Genomic DNA, 19,564 nt, shown 5'->3' on the forward strand with positions numbered 1-19,564 from the left:
AGCTAGGACAGGGCAGCTGCAGCAGGGGGTGTGCTGGGGAGAAAGGACAGAGAACAGAAGAAGTGTCTCCCAGGAGCCAAGAGCTGGGTGGGGAGAGGCAGGACCAGCCCCAGGTGCAGAGTGGAGCGCTGTGGAGCACGGGGCCCAAGGAGGCGTTGTGAGGGCGAACGGCATTTCTGCTCTGCCTTTCCTCACAGAAGCAATGCACTCTTCACTCCCTCTGACTGGAAGGTAGAGCACATGCAGAGCCCCTCCAGTTTCTGCCCACTCTCCCATCACACCTGGTCATCAGCATGGCGGGTTTGGGAGAAGAAGCTGCATCGTCTCAGCCCTGAGTCTTCTGGCCTTTCTGGGTCTACCACTGACAACAAGGGTGCCTTTTCTGGACAGGCTCTGCCTGCAGGGGGACCAGGAGGGTCAGAACGTCTAAAGTGGGGACAAGTACCAGGGAAGCCCTCTGTGGCCGCACATCTAACCATTTCTCCAACCAGCTTTCACCATAATAAAGCCAGCTTTGTCTCCATCTATCTGGTTTCTGTGCTATATTTTGCAATGGGCGCAAACGTAGGCTGGGAGCAGAAGTCAGTAATATTACAACTTCCTATAACTTCAAAGGAGACTTAGGTCTGAGAAGCATAATGCACTCAGAAGCCTGGCAAAAGAGATAATAAATGCTTCTTAATTAAGTGGTTGTCCTACATCCTAATTTTTGCCCACAGAAAGGGGACAAGAGAGCTCTGTGGCTTCCGTGTGGTTTCTCCCACATGGTGCTTCTTACCCTTGAGGGTTCTCTGCAGGGGACTCCTCTGGCTATATATCTGCCATAGAGTTTCTTTTTCCTCTGAGAGATACTACAAACATTTCAGAAACATTTCACTGTTTTCTCCACCCCACAAGAGCGACTCTTCCAGGACAGAACGGGGCCGGCAGCACACGAGAGCGTATCCTGTAGATCAGCATGACCCAGATCTTCATCATCTCACAAGGATCATTGCCGGAGACTTAAACACTACATCTGCTTTAAGCAAAACTGCAGATGTGATTCCAGGAGTACTACAGAGGCAAAGAGAAGACACCACATTTCTTTGAGAGCACCACTGTGTCTATTTTAATCAGTTTTTTAGGGATGTTTGGAGACATTCCTATAAAACTGACAAGGTTGACAAGACTACATAAAACTGCCTCTGGGAGGAAAAAAAGAAAGGATTAAACCTAAGGCATGCCGAAAAGCAGCCTGCTTTCTCAGAACTATGCTTTGTCATCTTGTCTCTGATCACAGAGCTGTTTCTATGGCAGCAGGTCACACTTCTGGCCAGAGGCAGTTATGTAGGGATTTTTTTTTTTCTTTCATTTTCTAGCTAATTGTCTACCTCTTTGGCAAAGAAAAAAAGTATTTATGTACTAGACAGATCAATACCCCAGGGAAAATCTTGGGTTGATATAATGTGCTTTTCAAGATTTGAAATTCATATCTGTGCAGTTGAAGGGCTGAGACCTCCTCACACAAAGCAGAGGGAAACCAGTCAAAAGGAAAGGAAACGAATGAAATTTCAGTCACCACAGAGTGGTTCACACATCCTGTTAATTACTCTTGCCATTCATAATTAAGTGAGTTTCCTTGTGGACCTTACTAGTTCTGCTATCAAACAGCACCTACCTTTATGAACTCTCGAAAGGGGCTGTGCATTGTGACAGTCTCCTCACATTTCAGCACCATGCTGTTAATTTCTCTGCTCAATTAGCTGACATCACAAATACACATCCTCCAAAGATGGTTCCTCGTTTTGGGGCCATCACTTTTCAGGTGTCATTACCACTGGAATTGACCATTTATTTCAGGTTCTCATCTTCCCATAAAGAGTAACTGACTGCTCAGCCATAAAAAGAATGAAATAATGACATATGCAGCAACATGGATAAACCTAGAGATGATCACACTAAGTGAAGTAAGTCAGACAGACAAAGACAAACACCATACGATATCACTTATATGTCGAATCTAAAACATGACATGAGGCTTCCCTGGTAGTTCAGGGGTAATGAATCTGCCTGCCAATGCAGAAGCTATGGGTTCAATCCCTGATCTGGGAAGATCCCAAATGCTGCACAGCAACTAAGCCCCTGCGCCACAACTACTGAGCCTGTGCTCTAGAGCCTGGGAGCCACAACTACTGAGCCCACGTGCTGCAGCTGCTGAAGGCCAAGAGCCCCAGAGCCCGTGCTCCCAACAGGAGGAACCACCACAGTGAGAAGCTCGTGCACTGCAACCAGAGGGAGGCCCCACCTGCCACGACTGAGCGACTCCCCTTTCACTTCTCACTCTCACACATTGGAGAAGGAAATGGCAACCCACTCCAATGTTCTTGCCTGGAGAATCCCAGGGACGGGGGAGCCTGATGGGCTTCTGTCTATGGGGTCGCACAGAGTCGGACACGACTGAAGCGACTTAGCAGCAGCAGCAGCCACTTGCCACAACTAGAGAAAAGCCTGTGCAGCAGTGAAGACCCAACGTGGCCCAAAACAAATAGAATTATGGTTAAGCTGTTAAAATATGACACAAATGAACGAATCTACAAAAAAGACTCATAGAGAACAGAGTTGTAGCTGCCAAGTGGGTAAGGGGGGATAGATTGGGAGATGGGTTTAGCAGATGCAAAGAATACAGAATGGATAAACAAAAAGGTCTTACTGTATATAGCACAGGGAACTATATTCAATATCCTGTGATAAACCATCATGGACAAGAATATGAAAAAGAGTATATATACATGCATAACTGAATCGCATTGCTGTCAGCAGAAATTTACACATGGTAAATCAACTATACTTCAATAGAAAGCTTTTTTTTAACTAATGACTGAATGCCTCATGAATCTCTGCTTTGGCCTCAAAATATGCTTTCCATAATTTGATCAAATAACACCGGTATTTCTAAGGATACTTTAAGATAACAGCCATCTATAACCTATTGTAAGTGCTAAGGAGAAAAACAATTTCCTGGTAATGGGGTAAATATTTCAGCAATTCAATTGACAGCTCAGGGCATAATCACCTATAGAATTTGTTTTCTTTTTACTCAGACATTCAGACCTCATCCCAAATCTATGGGCACTGGGCAGGCGACTTTTCTTTCCTTCTTCTTTTGTAAGTTGCAGAGGTAACACATGCTCCTGATTAAACACCACCAGCGGACAGTCACTCACTGCTCATGTTTCTGATATTATGGCAGCCCTTGGAGTCAATAAATAATGTGCACGGAAAAAGGGAAGCAGCCATCAATGTCTTACACTAAACTGCATCCACAGCTTTTTTAACACTGAAAGCTGCTCTCACTAATGCTGGGCAAGTGGGTTCATGTTGGTTTCAGGAGAGAAATAAAAGCATGACCCTCTGGAAGCCACATCCACAGAAGCTACACCTGTGGACACAAAGAACACAAAACAAAACCCAGGTGGCAGGAGAGGTGTGGTCACCCACTGCCTTGAAAGGAATGGAGCACAGTCTTGTACTTCCTTGGTCTTCCCCGAAGTTCAAGGCCAGTGCTATAGGACTGGCTGACATATTTCTGAACTAGAGCTTCTCTCACCAAACAAAAGATTTCTGTGCTTCTACGAAGCATCTACTTCCAAAGCATATTTTGAGAAGAAAGACAAGCCCACTTATAGAATACTAGCAGAAGGACCTCTCTGGGAACACTAACGGCTGGTATGATCTTAGGAATCGACGTCTACTAGAGAGTATGGTAATAGATGGAACAAGAGATGACAGTCCATCTTGAAATGGTCCACACTGCACCCTGAGTGATAAAAGCTACACTGATCCACTACACTAACTGGGGGTGAGATTTTATCTAGTACATATCTGGTATGTACATTTACCCTTGCAAAAACACCCAAGTACTTAGAAAGTACACCATCATTCTCATGTTTAAGTTATGATCAAGGTCAGTACTTAATTTGATGGATTAAAACCTTTAATATAATTGTACCATTTTTATATAACCACAGAGATTTTTCTGGGCTTAATTTTCTGTCTGAAATTTTATTTGCTCATCAGCTTTTGATGGTGATACTCAGATCCTTTCCAGAAACTTAAGGGCAAGCAGAACTCATTTTAAAAATTCTGCTCTGAATTTTAAAAATTATTCTGAGAGTTTTTCAGGAGTGATTCTCCTCTACCTATTAACATAAGCTCTAAAAATATCTCCCAGCTCTTTTGATCATGAGAGGCACTGATAGGATATGTATGCTTAATGAGTTTGGCCCAAAACATTGCAGTATGTTTACCCTGGGTAGTGTGCTATCATATGGATTTTTCTTTCACACTTCTTATTTTGGTTCATTTTTATTTTCTTTAAGTAAAACAAGTGCCATTATCCCCATAACTGTTCTTAAAAGATAATGTTAGTCATTGTGTTCTCACAACTGGCTTCTTATCTGGCAGTTAATCTCCCTGGGGAGTACTATGGATGCTTTATTTCCAGATACTCTCCAGTTAGCTTCTTTGTTTCATAACTCTTCCCAGCTCACATTCACAATTTTCTCCTTATACGTCTTCCTCCTCTTAACATGTGTCTTTTCCTCCTAATATATTTCAAGGAAGATACAGGATTTTGATTGTTTATAATTCAGCCTTACCATTTGCTTGTTCACCAACTTGCATGATATAACCCCTGTATAACCTAGATGTCTCCAGACCCTCAGTATTATATCCTTTCTATTACATGACACTGTCTCAAAACTCTCCAAAAAAGCATTTTTCAGAATTGTGTGTGTGAGAGAGAGAGAGAGAGCGGAAGAGAAAGGAGTAGGGGATAGGAGAATAGAACAGGAAGAAACTGTTCACAGTAAATATCTCCTTATTATGTAAGAACATGCTGGTAAAGGAAAAGTGCCTGTAACTAAGGGTTAATGAAAAAAAACACAACTCTTTGAAAACAAACACCTAACTCTGTTCCCCCTCACACAGCCTAAAATAGCAGGTACAGAAAGCAGCCCGACATAGGCAGCTACGAACGACTCACTATGTCTCTAATATGAGTTTTAACATTACGGTAGGTGCTAGGAAAAAAGACTGTATGTATGCATAAAGAAACAACATAAGAGAAATAAAAGAATAATAATCTTATCTGAGATGGAGTGAAACAGGCTGAAAATATCATGAGAAGCTAGTGTGAACTGTGTATTAGTATGCTTTGGTTTTACTTACTAAAACTCATTTTTGATGTGTCATACTAAGGTATGATATGAAATGATATATATGATATACAGTGGGCAGGAATCCCTTAGAAGAAATGGAGTAACCATCATGGTCAACAAAAGAATCCAAAATGTAGTACTTGGATGCAATCTCAAAAACAACAGAATGATCTCTGTTCATTTCCAAGGCAAACCATTCAATATCACGGTAATCCAAGTCTATGCTCCAATCAGTAATGCTGAAGAAGCTGAAGTTGAACGGTTCTATGAAGACCTACAAGACCTTTTAGAACTAACACCCAAAAAAGATGTCCTTTTCATTACAGGGGACTGGAATGCAAAAGTAGGAAGTCAAGAAACACCTGGAGTAACAGGCAAATTTGGCCTTGGAATGCAGAATGAAGCAGGGCCAAGGCTAATAGAGTTTTGCCAAGAAAATGCACTGGTCATAGCAAACACCCTCTTCCAACAACACAAGAGAAGACTCTACACAGGGACATCACCAGATGGTCAACACCAAAATCAGATTGATTATATTCTTTGCAGCCAAAGATGGAGAAGCTCTATACAGTCAGCAAAAACAAGACCGGGAGCTGACTATGGCTCAGCTCATGAAATCCTTGTTGCCAAATTCAGACTTAAATTGAAGAAAGTAGGGAAAACCACTAGACCATTCAGGTATGACCTAAATAAAATCCCTTATGATTATACAGTGGAAGTGAGAAATAGATTTAAGGGCCTAGATCTGATAGACAGAATGCCTGATGAACTATGGATTGAGGTTCATGACATTGTACAGGAGATAGGGATCAAGACCATCCCCATTTTGCAAAAAAGCAAAATGGCTGTCTGGGGAGGCCTTACAAATAGCTGTGAAAAGAAGAGAGGTGAAAAGCAAAGGAAAAAAGGAAAGATATAAGCATCTGAATGCAGAGTTCCAGAGAATAGCAAGAAGAGATAAGAAAGCCTTCTTCAGCAATCAGTGCAAAGAAATAGAGGAAAAGAACAGAATGGGAAAGACTAGAGATCTCTTCAAGAAAATTAGAGATACCAAAGGAACATTTCATGCAAAGATGGGCTCGATAAAGGACAGAAATGGTCTGTACCTAACAGAGGCAGAAGATATTAAGAAGAGGTGGCAAGAATACACAGAATAACTGTACAAAAAAGATCTTCACGACCCAGATAATCATGATGCTGTGATCACTCACCTAGAGCCAGACATCTTGGAATGTGAAGTCAAGTGGGCCTTGGAAAGCATCACTACAAACAAAGCTATTGGAGGTGTTTCAAAGCCAATTGAGCTGTTTCAAATCCTGAAAGATGACGCTGTGAACGTGCTGCACTCAATATGCCAGCAAATTTGGAAAACTCAGCAGTGGCCACAGGACTGGAAAAGGTCAGTTTGCATTCCAATCCCAAAGAAAGGCAATGCAAAAGAATGCTCGAACTACCGCACAGTTGCACTCATCTACACGTTAGTAAAGTAACACTCAAAATTCTCCAAGCCAGGCATCAGCAATACATGAACCATGAACTTCCAGATGTTCAAGCTGGTTTTTGAAAAGGCAGAGGAACCAGAGATCAAATTGCCAACATCTCCTGGATCATCGAAAAACCAAGAGTTCCAGAAAAACATCTATTTCTGCTTTCTTGACTATGCCAAAGCCTTTGACTGTGTGGATCACAATAAACTGTGGAAAATTCTGAGAGAGATGGGAATACCAGACCACCTGACCTGCCTCTTGAGAAATCTGTATGCATGTCAGGAAGCAACAGTTAGAACTGGACATGGAACAATGGACTGGTTCCAAATAGGAAAAGGAGTACATCAAGGCTGTATATTGTCACCCTGCTTATTTAACTTCTATGCAGAGTACATCATGAGAAATGCTGGGCTGGAAGAAACACAAGCTGGAATCAAGATTGCTGGGAGAAATATCAATCACCTCAGATATGCAGATGACACCACCCTTATGGCAGAAAGTGAAGAGGAACTAAAAAGCCTCTGGATGAAAGTGAAAGAGGAGAGTGAAAAAGTTGGCTTAAAGCTCAACATTCAGAAAACAAAGATCATGGCATCTGGTCCCATCACTTCATGGCAAATAGATGGGGAAACAGTGGAAAGAGTGTCAGACTTTATTTTTCTGGGCTCCACAATCACTGCAGATGGTGACTGCATCCATGAAATTAAAAGACGATTACTCCTTGGAAGGAAAGTTATGACCAACCTAGATAGCATATTCAAAAGCAGAGATATTACTTTGCCAACAAAGGTCTGTCTAGTCAAGGCTATGGTTTTTCCAGTAGTCATGTATGGATGTGAAAGTTGGACTGTGAAGAAAGCTGAGCACAGAAGAATTGATGATTTTGAGCTGTGGTGTTGGAGAAGACTCTTGAGAGTCCCTTGGGCTGCAAGAAGATCCAGCCAGTCCATTCTAAAGGAGATCAGTCCTGGGTGTTCTTTGGAAGGAATGATGCTAAAGCTGAAACCCCAGTACTTTGGCCACCTCATGTGAAGAGTTGACTCATTGGAAAAGACTCTGATGCTGGGAGGGATTGGGGGCAGGAGGAGAAGGGGACGACCCAGGATGAGATGGCTGGATGGCATCACGGACTCGATGGACGTGAGTCTGAGTGAACTCCGGGAGTTGGTGATGGACAGGGAGGCCTGGCGTGCTGCAATTCATGGGTCGCAAAGAGTCGGACACGACTAAGTGACTGAACTGAACTGAACTGAGGGAATTTAATTTGAGCTGGGGTCTAACCCAGCTGTTTATATCTCTGGCCCAAGCTCCTTTGTATATGTGAAATACTTCAAACATACTGTGAAGCAGAGTGTATAATGGGTTGGCCAACAAGTTTGTCTGTGTTTTTCTGTGTTTTTTCATATGGAAAAGCTGAACAAACTTTTTGGCCAATCCAGTAATGCACATTACCCAGCTTGACATAATATTCTTGAAATATATGGATAATCCTTGCCATAAAAATAAACCTTAAACTATAATGGAGTTTCTCTAGTCAAAGAAAGGGACCATGGGGAGATGAGGATGAAAGGGAATTTACATCTCCAAAAACTAAGTCCCATAAGCACACTGCTATCACTTAGAAGGCACTTCCTAAAAGTTCACTGGACACAAAACATTTTCGTATTAAAAAATGACAAAGGGGAACGTGGGCTGAACTGGGAGACTGGGATTGACATATAAACACTACAATGTATACTGTGTCGCACAGGGAGCTCGGCTCGGTGCTCTATGATGACCTAGAGGGTGAGACGGGAGGGTGGGGGGTGGGCGGCTCAAGGCAAAGGGGATATATGTCTATGGATAGCTCACTCCCTGATGACTCAGACGGTAAAGAATCTGCCTGCAATGTGGGAGATCTGTGTTCGATCCCTGGGTTGGGAAGATCCCCTGGAGAGGGGAATGACAATCCACTCCAGTATTCTTGCCTGGAGAATTCCATGGACAGAGGAACCTGGCAGGCTACAGTCCATGGGTTCGCAAAGAGTCAGACATGACCGAGCGACTAACACTTTTCAGAGCTGATGCACTTTGTTGTACAGCAGAAACACAACACTGTAAAGCAATTATACTCCAAAAAAAAAAAAAGACTAAGAGGTCACAAAAGACCAAGTGATTACAACAGGATCTGAGAAGGGGCAGAACACGCTCTGTAGTGAAAATGCTACCATTCAGCCCCACCCCCCACCCCAGGATGGTCCTCTGTTCCGCTCCCTTGTGCACCACCCCCAGGCTTCGCCTCCAGCAGCCAAGAGAAGGTTGCAGAGGCTGAGTGCCGGGGAGAGCATCCGTCCTCCTGCCCGGGCAATCAGAATGGGATGTGAAACAGTATGTAAGACAGCAATTAGTTAGCTCTGGGCAGGAGTGCAGAGGATGGAGGTGGGAAAAGGAATTAACTAAACTGATGATGCTCTGCTTCTTAAGCCAGGTAGAGAAAATGGTGAAGCTCCCTTTATCAACCTTTATCATTTTATACATATGAAATAATTTCATACATACGTAATACACAGGGCAGAGGTAGCAGATAGAAAAAAATTCAGAGTGAGCCAGAAAGAGGAATAAGTGATAGCATAAGAAAGATGAAAGGTAAAAAGGGAGAGGAAATGAGTAAAAAAAAAAAAAGGTAGAGTGGGTAGGGAGGGAGACCAAGCAAGAACACAGCCCTCAGCAGGCTTCTCCTAGCAAACAGGAGAACATCACCAGAGTCAGATGGGAAAGGAGGACATAAGGACATATAAATGAGAAAATGATGAGCAAGTGATGGGATTAAAATTAAAAGGACTTTCAAACATAACTATATGCTCTGAGCTTGCTTTACCAGGGAACTTCAGAAACGCAAACATGAAATATTTTGACTGATAAGGTTCCAAAATAAAATCTAAGGGTACCTTGGCCATTGCATGAGTCAATATTCCAGATAAACACATTTAGCACTTTAAGCTCTGAAGTTTATTTTTGGTGGTGATCTTGCTAAAATGTGTCACACTTCATGGCCTTCAGGGTCATCACCAAGAATGTAAGTCAGTAATACACTCAGGGTCTGCTGCTGCTGCTGCTGCTAAGTCGCTTCAGTTGTGTCTGACTCTGTGTGACAGAGCAGCCCACCAGGCTCCTCTGTCCACAGGATTCTCCAGGCAACAACACTGGAGTGGGTTGCCATTTCCTTCTCCAATACACTCAGGGTTTACGACTGTCAATACCTGGGCCCATTTCTAATCAGGCAAGGTGGGAAATACCAGAAAATAAATACACTTAGCTCCAGGGGAAGCCAAATAACTGACACGTCGACATCAGGATGTAGAAATCCTCATTCTGGAAATTGATCTTCAAGTTTTCTCCACTAAACTGAGTGACGAGTCTCACATCTAATTCACTGCTGTCATCACCTCTTCTCCATATGCTTTGTCCTCCTTTTCAAGAGGACAGCAGTCGCCTCACATACCCTAAATGTGCCCTGAGACAGTGGTTCTGATTACCAACCATGTGCCTCGGTAAGCCCAGCAACCCTGGATCTGTGCACTCACGTAAAAGACAAGAAGGTTGACCCTTCACAGTCACAGATCTGAGGACCCTGATTTAGCCCAGTGTTGACTAATGGCAGTTAAGGACACTTCATACTTCCCAGCAGGAAGGGAGCAACAAAGAGAGTGTGGGAGAAGGGAATGAGCTAGAAATTGCTGCTTTAGACCCAAGGGGCTTTTCTGCAAAGTAACCAAGATGGTAGCCATCCTGTCCACTGAGGAAGATGAGGTATGTTCTGTGGCTTCCCGGAAGTTCTGGAGAGAATGGAGTCAACCAGATACACAGTTGGCATCCCAAACTGACCATCACAGCAGTTTTCTAGAGTGAGAGGTCATAGAGGTCATAGCTATCACTAGATTCTAAAAATGATCATTGGAAGGACTGATGCTGAAGCGCTAATACTTTGGCCACCTGATGTGAAGAGCCAACTCACTAGAAAAGATCTTGATTCTGGGAAAGACTGAAGCCAAAAGGAGAAGGGGGAAGCAGAGGATGAGACGGTTTAGACAGCATCACTGATTCAATGGACATAAATCTGAGCAAACTCTGGGAGATAGTGAAGGACAGAGGAGCCTGGCAAGCTGCAGTCCACGGGGTCACAGAGTCAGACGTGACTTAGTGACTTAACAACAAGAACAACAAAAATGATCATGACCCACAAGCTCAAGAACCACTATGCTGGAATATTAGCAATAATATAATAAAAGGTGATGTTTATGGTAGAAAATAACTTAGCAATATGAAATATTAAAAGATAAAGTTTTATTTTCCAAATGATTATTTCATGTATCTTTCCAGATTCATTTCTGCTTAGTTTCTTCCTATACATATGGGGATTAAGATCCCTGCTCAACTCTAAAATTCTCTCCTACAACTTGACAAAGTGGGGCTCTAACCCTGGAAGAGGTACCTGTGTGTTTTGAAAACCAGGGGGGTTTATTCTTGGTGGCTTAGGAGGCTTTCAGGTTCAAACTTAGAAGGTGTTTATTATCCTCACAATCTTATCAAGTGAGTCTGTCAAGATTTTTAAATGTATCACAGTAACTTTGCTGCCTCAAGTATTGTCCCAGATTTTACAGTTCCCAGATACATTTAGAGCATACCCGCTTCCCCTAAGAATCAAATCAAAATTCAAGGTTATAAAATAGAAAACAGTGGCTATCCAAAGACACGGAACTGTCACATCAGCCTGCCTGGCTCCACGGACCCTACGGGCAAAGTATGTGTAATTCTCATTATCACAAGTTACAGAAACAGTTGACACTGTACTCGTCCAGGCCCATCATGGGCACAAATGAGTGGAGAGCTGAGCAGGCTTAAGGAAGAAATGCAGTTACCAAGGACTGCCTCAACTTCCCTGTAACACTGAGGAAGCAAAGCTCTGAGCTCGCCCCGTGTCATTTTTGCCCCTACTTGTTCTTTAGAATCTAGATCAAGTGGTTTAAACTGTCATCCTTTTTATTTATGATGAAAAAGATGCACAAAGATGGCATGACTGTATTAATTATTTTCCAGAGTGAATTGAAATCTTCACAGAGGTATGGTAGATGATTCCAAGTATCTCTGAAGCTGACTGTGTCTGTCTAGCTAAAAAGATATGCACATCTCTGTCATCAGGACTAAACATTAACCAAAATGTGTACGTCATTTTTTTGGCTCCACTACGGCTTGTGTGAAGGCAATGGCACCCACTCCAGTACTCTTGCCTGGAAACTCCCATGGACGGAGGAGCCTGGTGGGCTGCAGTCCATGGGGTCGCTAAGTCGGACATGACTGAGCGAGTTCACTTTCACCTTTCACTTTCATGCATTGGAGAAGGAAATGGCAACCCACTCCAGTGTTCTTGCCTGGAGAATCCCAGGGACAGGGGAGCCTGGTGGGCTGCCGTCTATGGGGTTGCACAGAGTCGGACAGACTGAAGTGACTTAGCAGTAGCAATAGCAATGGCTTGTGTGATCTTAGTTCCCTGACCCGTGATGGAATCCATGCACCCTACAGTGGAAGTATAGAATCCTAACCACTGGACTGCCAGGAAATTCCCTGTACATTTCTAATTGAATGTTCCCTTATGAGCTGAAGCTCCATGACTACTTCCCATTTTATATTCTCTTAAATCTGGGCACTTGTCTCTGAAATTCTAGACACCATTTTAGTCACAGCTATACCCTAGACACAAAGTGAGCACTTGATACTTTATCTGTTTCATTTTAATTGAATGAAATATTTTGCCAAATGCCCTTACAGTTGATAAAGCTTCCAAGTACATGGTGCCCATAAGGGAAGGCCATTTTACTCTGCTCAGATGAAGTCTGCAGTTCATTGAAGTTTGAAGTTCATTTCTCTGAGCAGAAGCCTAACTCAGGGTAAAGCTGAAACCCTCTACCTAAACAACCAGAAAGTCTATCAGAGGGGCACAATACCAGCTATGTATTGATGAAAGGAGGACCTGACCTTTCCCCCATCAGCAGATTAGACCACCTGTCATTTCGTCTAAGCAAGAGGTACACAAGCTTATCTCATTAAGCAATCAAAGCAGGTCATTACTGCCATAACCCAAAATAAATCATTTTGTATCAGTTGTTGCTTTAAAAACATCTGTTTAAGATCAGACTTGACTTAAAAACCCCAAAATATTGATCTGGTAGGGGGCAAAGACATTGTAAAACATCGTGAAATGTTCAAATTATAAACAAGTCCTGCTTACACAGGACAGTTTAATATTCCTTAAACTATTATCATCTCAGTTATTTAATCAAAATCTCTTAGGGCTCCCCACTGTCTGATACTAAACCAACTTTGGGCTAACCAAGTTCATCAAAATACGGCCTTCCCCCTCCAAATCTACTCTATATTCCCAAGACAAAAGCTCTTCTCTACCCAAGCCAACCTTCCTTCCTACTTCCCAAACTTACCTTTCTCCTGGAATTTCTACTCTCTAGCTTCCAGACTTCAAATCCAAGGGAACCTGGAGGCCTATCTACATTTCTTTTCCTTCCAGAAAGCCTTATCCAACCTTTGCCACCTCCAGGAGTTACTCCCTTCCCTGAAGACCTCCAGCATCTCTAGCTCTGCCCCCATGACTCAGCACATAATTGGTGACTACAGGCACCTTTAATTGTCTCAAGTGAGCTGGTCCTCTCACAACTAGATGAATTCCTAGAAGGCAAACACTCCCTGTGCCTCCCACAGGGCAGCTCTAATGGATAAATGATAGATAAGCTGCCTTAGCCCTATTTTTACTGACAAATATACTACTGAGGTCAATGACTGTCAAACTGTGAGTGTATATCAGAATAACCTGGAGAGTTTATGGAATATGGATGGCTGGGCCCCACCCCCCATAGTTTTAAGTCTGCTGTGGGACCTGAGAATTTGCATGTCTAACAAGTCCCTAGATGACACTGATGGTGCTGGTTCTGTAAACCACACCTTGTTCAGTTCCGTTCAGTTCAGTTGCTCGGTCGTGTCAGACTCTTTGCGACCCCATGGACTGCAGCACACCAGACCTCCCTGTCCATCACCAACTCCTGAAGTTTACTCAAACCCATGTCCATTGAGTCAGTGATGCCATCCAACCATCTCATCCTCTGTCGTCCCCTTCTCCTCCAGCCTTCAAACCACAACTCGAGAACCACTGTTATGGTTCACTCAGTGGAGCAGCAGGTTCTAAGTGGCAGGAAAAGAAATGCAGCAAAAAGTCTTTGGAAGGGGACAGGACTGGAAGCCAGAAGAACTAGTTTCTTGGCTTGTTCTCTTACTAGCCACTGTCTGGCCTTGGCAAGTTCATGGTTTTTACTCTCTCATCTGTAAAGTGGGGATATTACAGTTGCTATGAGGATCACACATGATCAAATGAGAATAATGAGCAAATATATGTGAAAGTAAATTGCAAAGTAAGCTATTTTACAAATGCCCATACCCTATAACAGGTATTTCAGATATGTGATGCCTTTATTTACTCTTTGGCCCAAGATTTAAATTAGAAGTTTCTGAAGTATATATTGACTTTATTCTTCAGTGCAATTTCACTGACTGGAGAGAAATTCTTATGAGAACTACTCATCATTAAGTACCATGGGTTTTACCTCTGAGAGAGAGAAATTTAAGAGTTTTATGTGCTCTTCACTCAAAATACCTAAGCACCTCCATATTTTCTGTATATGTGTGTTCAGTTCAGTTCAGTCGCTCAGTGCTGTCCGACTCTGTGTGACCCCATGAATCGCAGCATGCCAGGCCTCCCTGTCCATCACCATCTCCCGGAGTTCACTCAGACTCACTTCTATCGAGTCAGGGATGTCATCCAGCCATCTCATCCTGGGTCGTCCCCTTCTCCTCCTGACCCCAATCTCTCCCAGCATCACAGTCTTTTCCAATGAGTCAACTCTTTGCATGAGGTGGCCAAAGTACTGGAGCTTCAGCTTCAGCATCATTCCTTCCAAAGAAATCCCAGGGTTGATCTCCTTCAGAATGGACTGGTTGGATCTCCTTGCAGTCCAAGGGGACCCTCAAGAGTCTTCTCCAACACCACAGTTCAAAAGCATCAATTCTTCGGCGCTCAGCCTTCTTCACAGTCCAACTCTCACATTCATACATGACCACAGGAAAAGCCATAGCCTTGACTAGACGGACCTTAGTCGGCAAAGCAATGTCTCTGCTTTTGAATATACTATCTAGGTTGGTCATAGCTTTTCTTCCAAGGAGTAAGCGTCTTTTAATTTCATGGCTGCAGTCTCTATATATTTCCAAAAAAGAGAACAGAACCATGGGATCCTTTACTCAAACAGCAACAAATGGCCACTAGTACAGAAAGAGCCTATTCTCTGCCCCGAAAGAAAGCATTAGCTGGCAACAAAAAAAACAAGAAGCTTGAAAACTCCTATGAAGCATACTTAATCTGTTCTTGCTCTGGATTGATTGCTTTTAACCATTTTACTGCCATATCTCATTTTATTTGAATGATTAATCATCAATCAAATTTTAAGATTCCCCTGTGGTTTCCCAAGCTGCAAATTAGGAAAATGATATATCTCCTTTATCCTTTGAGTTAAAATTCATGGCTCTCTTAAGTATGTGTAATAAAAAGGGGTCATGGGTCATTAATGACAAATGGGCTTTGTGATGGATAGCTATAACCAGAGAAAGGACAAGGTAAGGCAGAAAGAAAAACATTCTAAAATAGAAACAGAAAGTATATACAAGCTATAGGTATTTTGCTAACAGTAATAACTCCATGTTATACATATCTAAAACCATTCCACTTTTTCTAGACACAGTTGAGAAAAGGAAGTTGAGAAAAGTGAAGTGAAAATTTCTCAGTCATGTCCGACTCTTTGTGAATCCTCCAGGCCAGAATACTGGAGTGGGGAGCCTTTCCTTTCTCCAGGGGATCTTCCCAATCCAGGGATTGAACCCAGGTCTCCCACATTGCAGGCGGATTTTTCACCAGATGAGCCACCAGGGAAGCTCAAGAATACTGGAGTGGGTAGCCTATCCCTTCCCCAGGGGATCCTTCCAAGCCAGGAATGGAACCAGGGTCTCCTGCACTGCAGGCGGATTCTTCACCAGCTGAGCCACCAGGCAAGCCGAGAAAAGGGAAAGTGGCTTTAAGTGTGTCTTGGCAAGTATCACTAGAACTGCAAAATCAATTGATTAAACAGCCTGCATTAGTTCTACCTAAATACCTGACCTGTTTCTTTTCTCTATGTCACCCGTCCTAACATATCCTAATAAAGAGGAAGAGCACCTAGACCAACCTGCTGCCCTAACAGGGTAGAGAACCAGGGCTTTGTACCTGGGACCTTGGCTTTTGGGAGAAGGCTATATTCTTGCCAACAAATCTGACAAAGACTGAGGATCAAAAGATGCTGAGATCCTTGGACCAAAGGAAGACAGAGGAGAGAGGCTAAGAGAAATGGAAAAGAAAATAGAACCAAGTAACAAGATCCTTACTCACTGCAATAGACTTACCAGATGGAGTCCCCGCCATGGGCAAATCTGCCACATACCAGAAATAATGGCTTTTACAGAAATTGTTCTTGATATTAATGTAAATGATTTTGTGTAGTCTTCCATAAGCATGTTTAAAATAGAACAGAATGCCTATCCTTTCAGACTTTGAGATTTTTCATCTCCTTTTTCATCCATCTCACTCCATTTATGCCTGTTGTTCAGTTCCTTTTCGGTTGGCAGGACAGAGGAGTAGGCATTTCTTGACAGGATACAGAATACATGCTATTCATTTTTTCCTTTTCCAATTATTCTTGGCAAAGACCAAATGTAAGAAGTAAAATTATAATTCCGACATGCCGTTTTGACCTAAAATCTTCTATTTCATTTTTTGGAAAAGTAGTTCTAAGGATTATCAAACAACTTCTCCAGACTGTAAAGAGGAAACTTGATGGCTCCATGTCAGACTTGTTTTGTTCAGAAGGCCTCAGGAAATAGTCATTATGTTACCCAGGCTCAATTAACAACATTTAATTTTTTCGATTTTGAATTTCAAACAAAACCAGGGAGTCAATGTGAAGGAGGCACCTCTTTCACCCAGTGTTTATTTTTCAAACCCACGTTCCCCACCCAGAAGAAAGACCTGAGCTCATTCTTACTTCCCCTCACTGCAGACCTTTTATAATTCTTCCAACTGTGCACATAAGCCCAGATGGTGCTCATCATGTTTCCTCATATAGATACATGACATGGTATAACTTTTCATGATATGGTTCGATACATGATATGGTTCCTCCATGGTATAACTTTTTCATTCATTCATTCAACATTTACTAGGAACCTAATGCGTACTGGGTACTATGTGCTTGGGACGTAAAATCTCTGGTCTTCTGAAGCTTACATTCCTATTAGGTTAAATCAGCAAATTATATCGTATTTAAAAAGTGGTATGGAAAATTAAAAAACTACAGCAAGTTAAGAAGAATCAGAAGTAAGGAGTGGGGGGACCTCCCTGGTGGTCCAGGGGCTAAGACTCCATGCCCTTAACCCAGGGGGTCCAGGTTTCATCCCTGGTTGGGAACTAGATCCTACATGCTCCAACTATGAGTTTGCATATTGCATCAAAGATCAAAGATCCTGCATGCCATAATTAAGACCTGGCACAACCAAATAAATAATTTTTTTTTTTAAAGAGAAAGAAATAGGGGTGGGGAGCTGCAGTTTCAATAGGGTAACCGGGTTAGACTCATTCAAAGAGGACACTTGAATAAAGTCATTCAGGAGATGAGATGATGGACAGTAAACCCAGGAAAAAGAAGGTTCCTGATCTGGGACACAGCCAGGTCAAAAGCCTAAGGCAGGAGAAATGCCTGGAGAATCTTGCTTCTACTCTGAGATGACTGGGCTGCTATTAGAGATAATACAATCTTTTATTTTATGACTTCTATTTTAAGAGGATCCTATGTTTGCTATGTTTAGAATAAAATGTAGCAGAGGAAGATGGGAGTAGAACAGGAGGAGACTCTTAGAATAACCCAGACAGTGGCTTGATTCCAGGTAGAACTGGCGGTGCTGGTGGTAAGAAGTGGTTGGATTCTGGATATATAGAAGGTAGAACAAACAGGATTCCTGACAGATGAGATGAGGCATGTGGAAGGAAGAAAGAAATGACTCAAGTTTTTGGTTGAAGACTTTAAGGATTTTGTTTAAGCAACTAGAAGGACTGATGGAGATGAAGCAAGTATGGAGTAAGGAAAAGGGCAGGATATCAGCTTGGGATGTAGTGGGTATCAATCACTTCTTTTAAAAAAATCTATCTAGTGCCTAGGACACAAGTGAATACAAAAACTCTTATCATCCAAAACATTCGTTTGTAAATCTGTGACAGCATGAAGCTCACCTACCTTATTCTAGAGCCAAATAGTGGGAAACTAAAAAAAAACTTTGTGGAATGAATGCAGTAGGCTGAATAATGGCCCCAGCCTAATCTTGAACCTATGGGATTTTCCAGATGGGATTAAATCAAGGATCATGTAATACAGAGATTATCTTGGATTATCCAGGTGGCCCCAATGTAATCATCAGGGTCCCATAAGAAGGTAGAAGGGTCAGAGTCAGAGAGAGAGTGACTGAAGATGCCACACTGCTAGCTTTGAAGATGCAGGAAGGGCCATGGGCCAAGGAATGTAGGCAGCCACTAGACACAGGAAAAGGCAAGAAAAATGATTCTCCCCTAGAATCTCCAGAAGGAACACAGCCCTGCCAACCTCTGGTCTTAGGACTTCTGACTTTAAGAACTGCAAGATAATACATCTGTGTTGCTTCAAGTTTGTGGCAATTTGTTATAGCAGCCAAAGGAAATTAACACAATGAACAAATACATCTAACAGTAGGTAGGAACTAAGACCATTTTATTCATATTCTTTCCCCAGCTCTTAGCAGTCCTAGAGGAAGGTAGGTACTCAGTGAATATCTGTGGGTTAATTTTAACTTGATGATTCTCTATGTACACTCACACTGCTATGCCTTGAAAATGCCAGTCCTTCTGCCTAGAATAACCTTTCACTCCCTTTCAGCTGGGTAAATTTCCCATTTTCCAAGAGCTATATCAAAACCCACCAGCTCTGGGGAAAATTCACCAGTTGCCCTGGCAGAGGTGTCCGTGACCACCTCTGAGTCTTTATTGCGTTTCATAGCTGCTGAAGCTCGAAGACCCAACCACACAGCATCGCATGGATGTGCTGCTGGTTCACCTCCACTGCCCTGAGAACCCACAAGATCCAGCTCAGGAGCCACCCAGGTGTCCTAACAGTGATAACCCACGCCTGGCATGTACATGTTTGCTGAATGAATAAAGAAATGGTACAAATGTTTACCATCGCTTTTTACTTTCCCAAACCACTCAGACTTATTATCTTATTTTATCTCAATAAGAATTCTGAGAAGAGAGGGCAGTACTGTTTCTGTCAATGGAGAAAATGCTCAGCTTGCCCAGAGTCATGTCATTCACAGCAGACTGAACTCGAGCCAAGCCTCCTGACTCTTCGCCCAGCGCTCTTTTCCGTCAGCTTGGGCTGCTTCCGCTGCCGTGGGGTCTGACTGGGCTGCCAACATAAGCACCCCCTTGTGACGTCCATATTGTGTTGGGGAAGCTCAGACCTTGCGTGGCACGATGGCCAAAGGCTGCAGCTACTCCTCAACAATTGGCTACTGTCTCGAGTTTTCATCCTGACTCACAGTTCCTGTCAAAAGAGCAGTGTACAAGAGTAGCATGAAATTCACAGGATTTTTTTTTTAAGGCTTCACCAAAGGTTTTTTTAATTGAAGTACAGTTGATTTACAATGTTGTGTTAATTTTTGCTGTACAGCAAA

This window comes from Budorcas taxicolor, chromosome 4 (genome assembly GCF_023091745.1).
Source record: "Budorcas taxicolor isolate Tak-1 chromosome 4, Takin1.1, whole genome shotgun sequence".
Taxonomy (NCBI): domain Eukaryota; kingdom Metazoa; phylum Chordata; class Mammalia; order Artiodactyla; family Bovidae; genus Budorcas; species Budorcas taxicolor.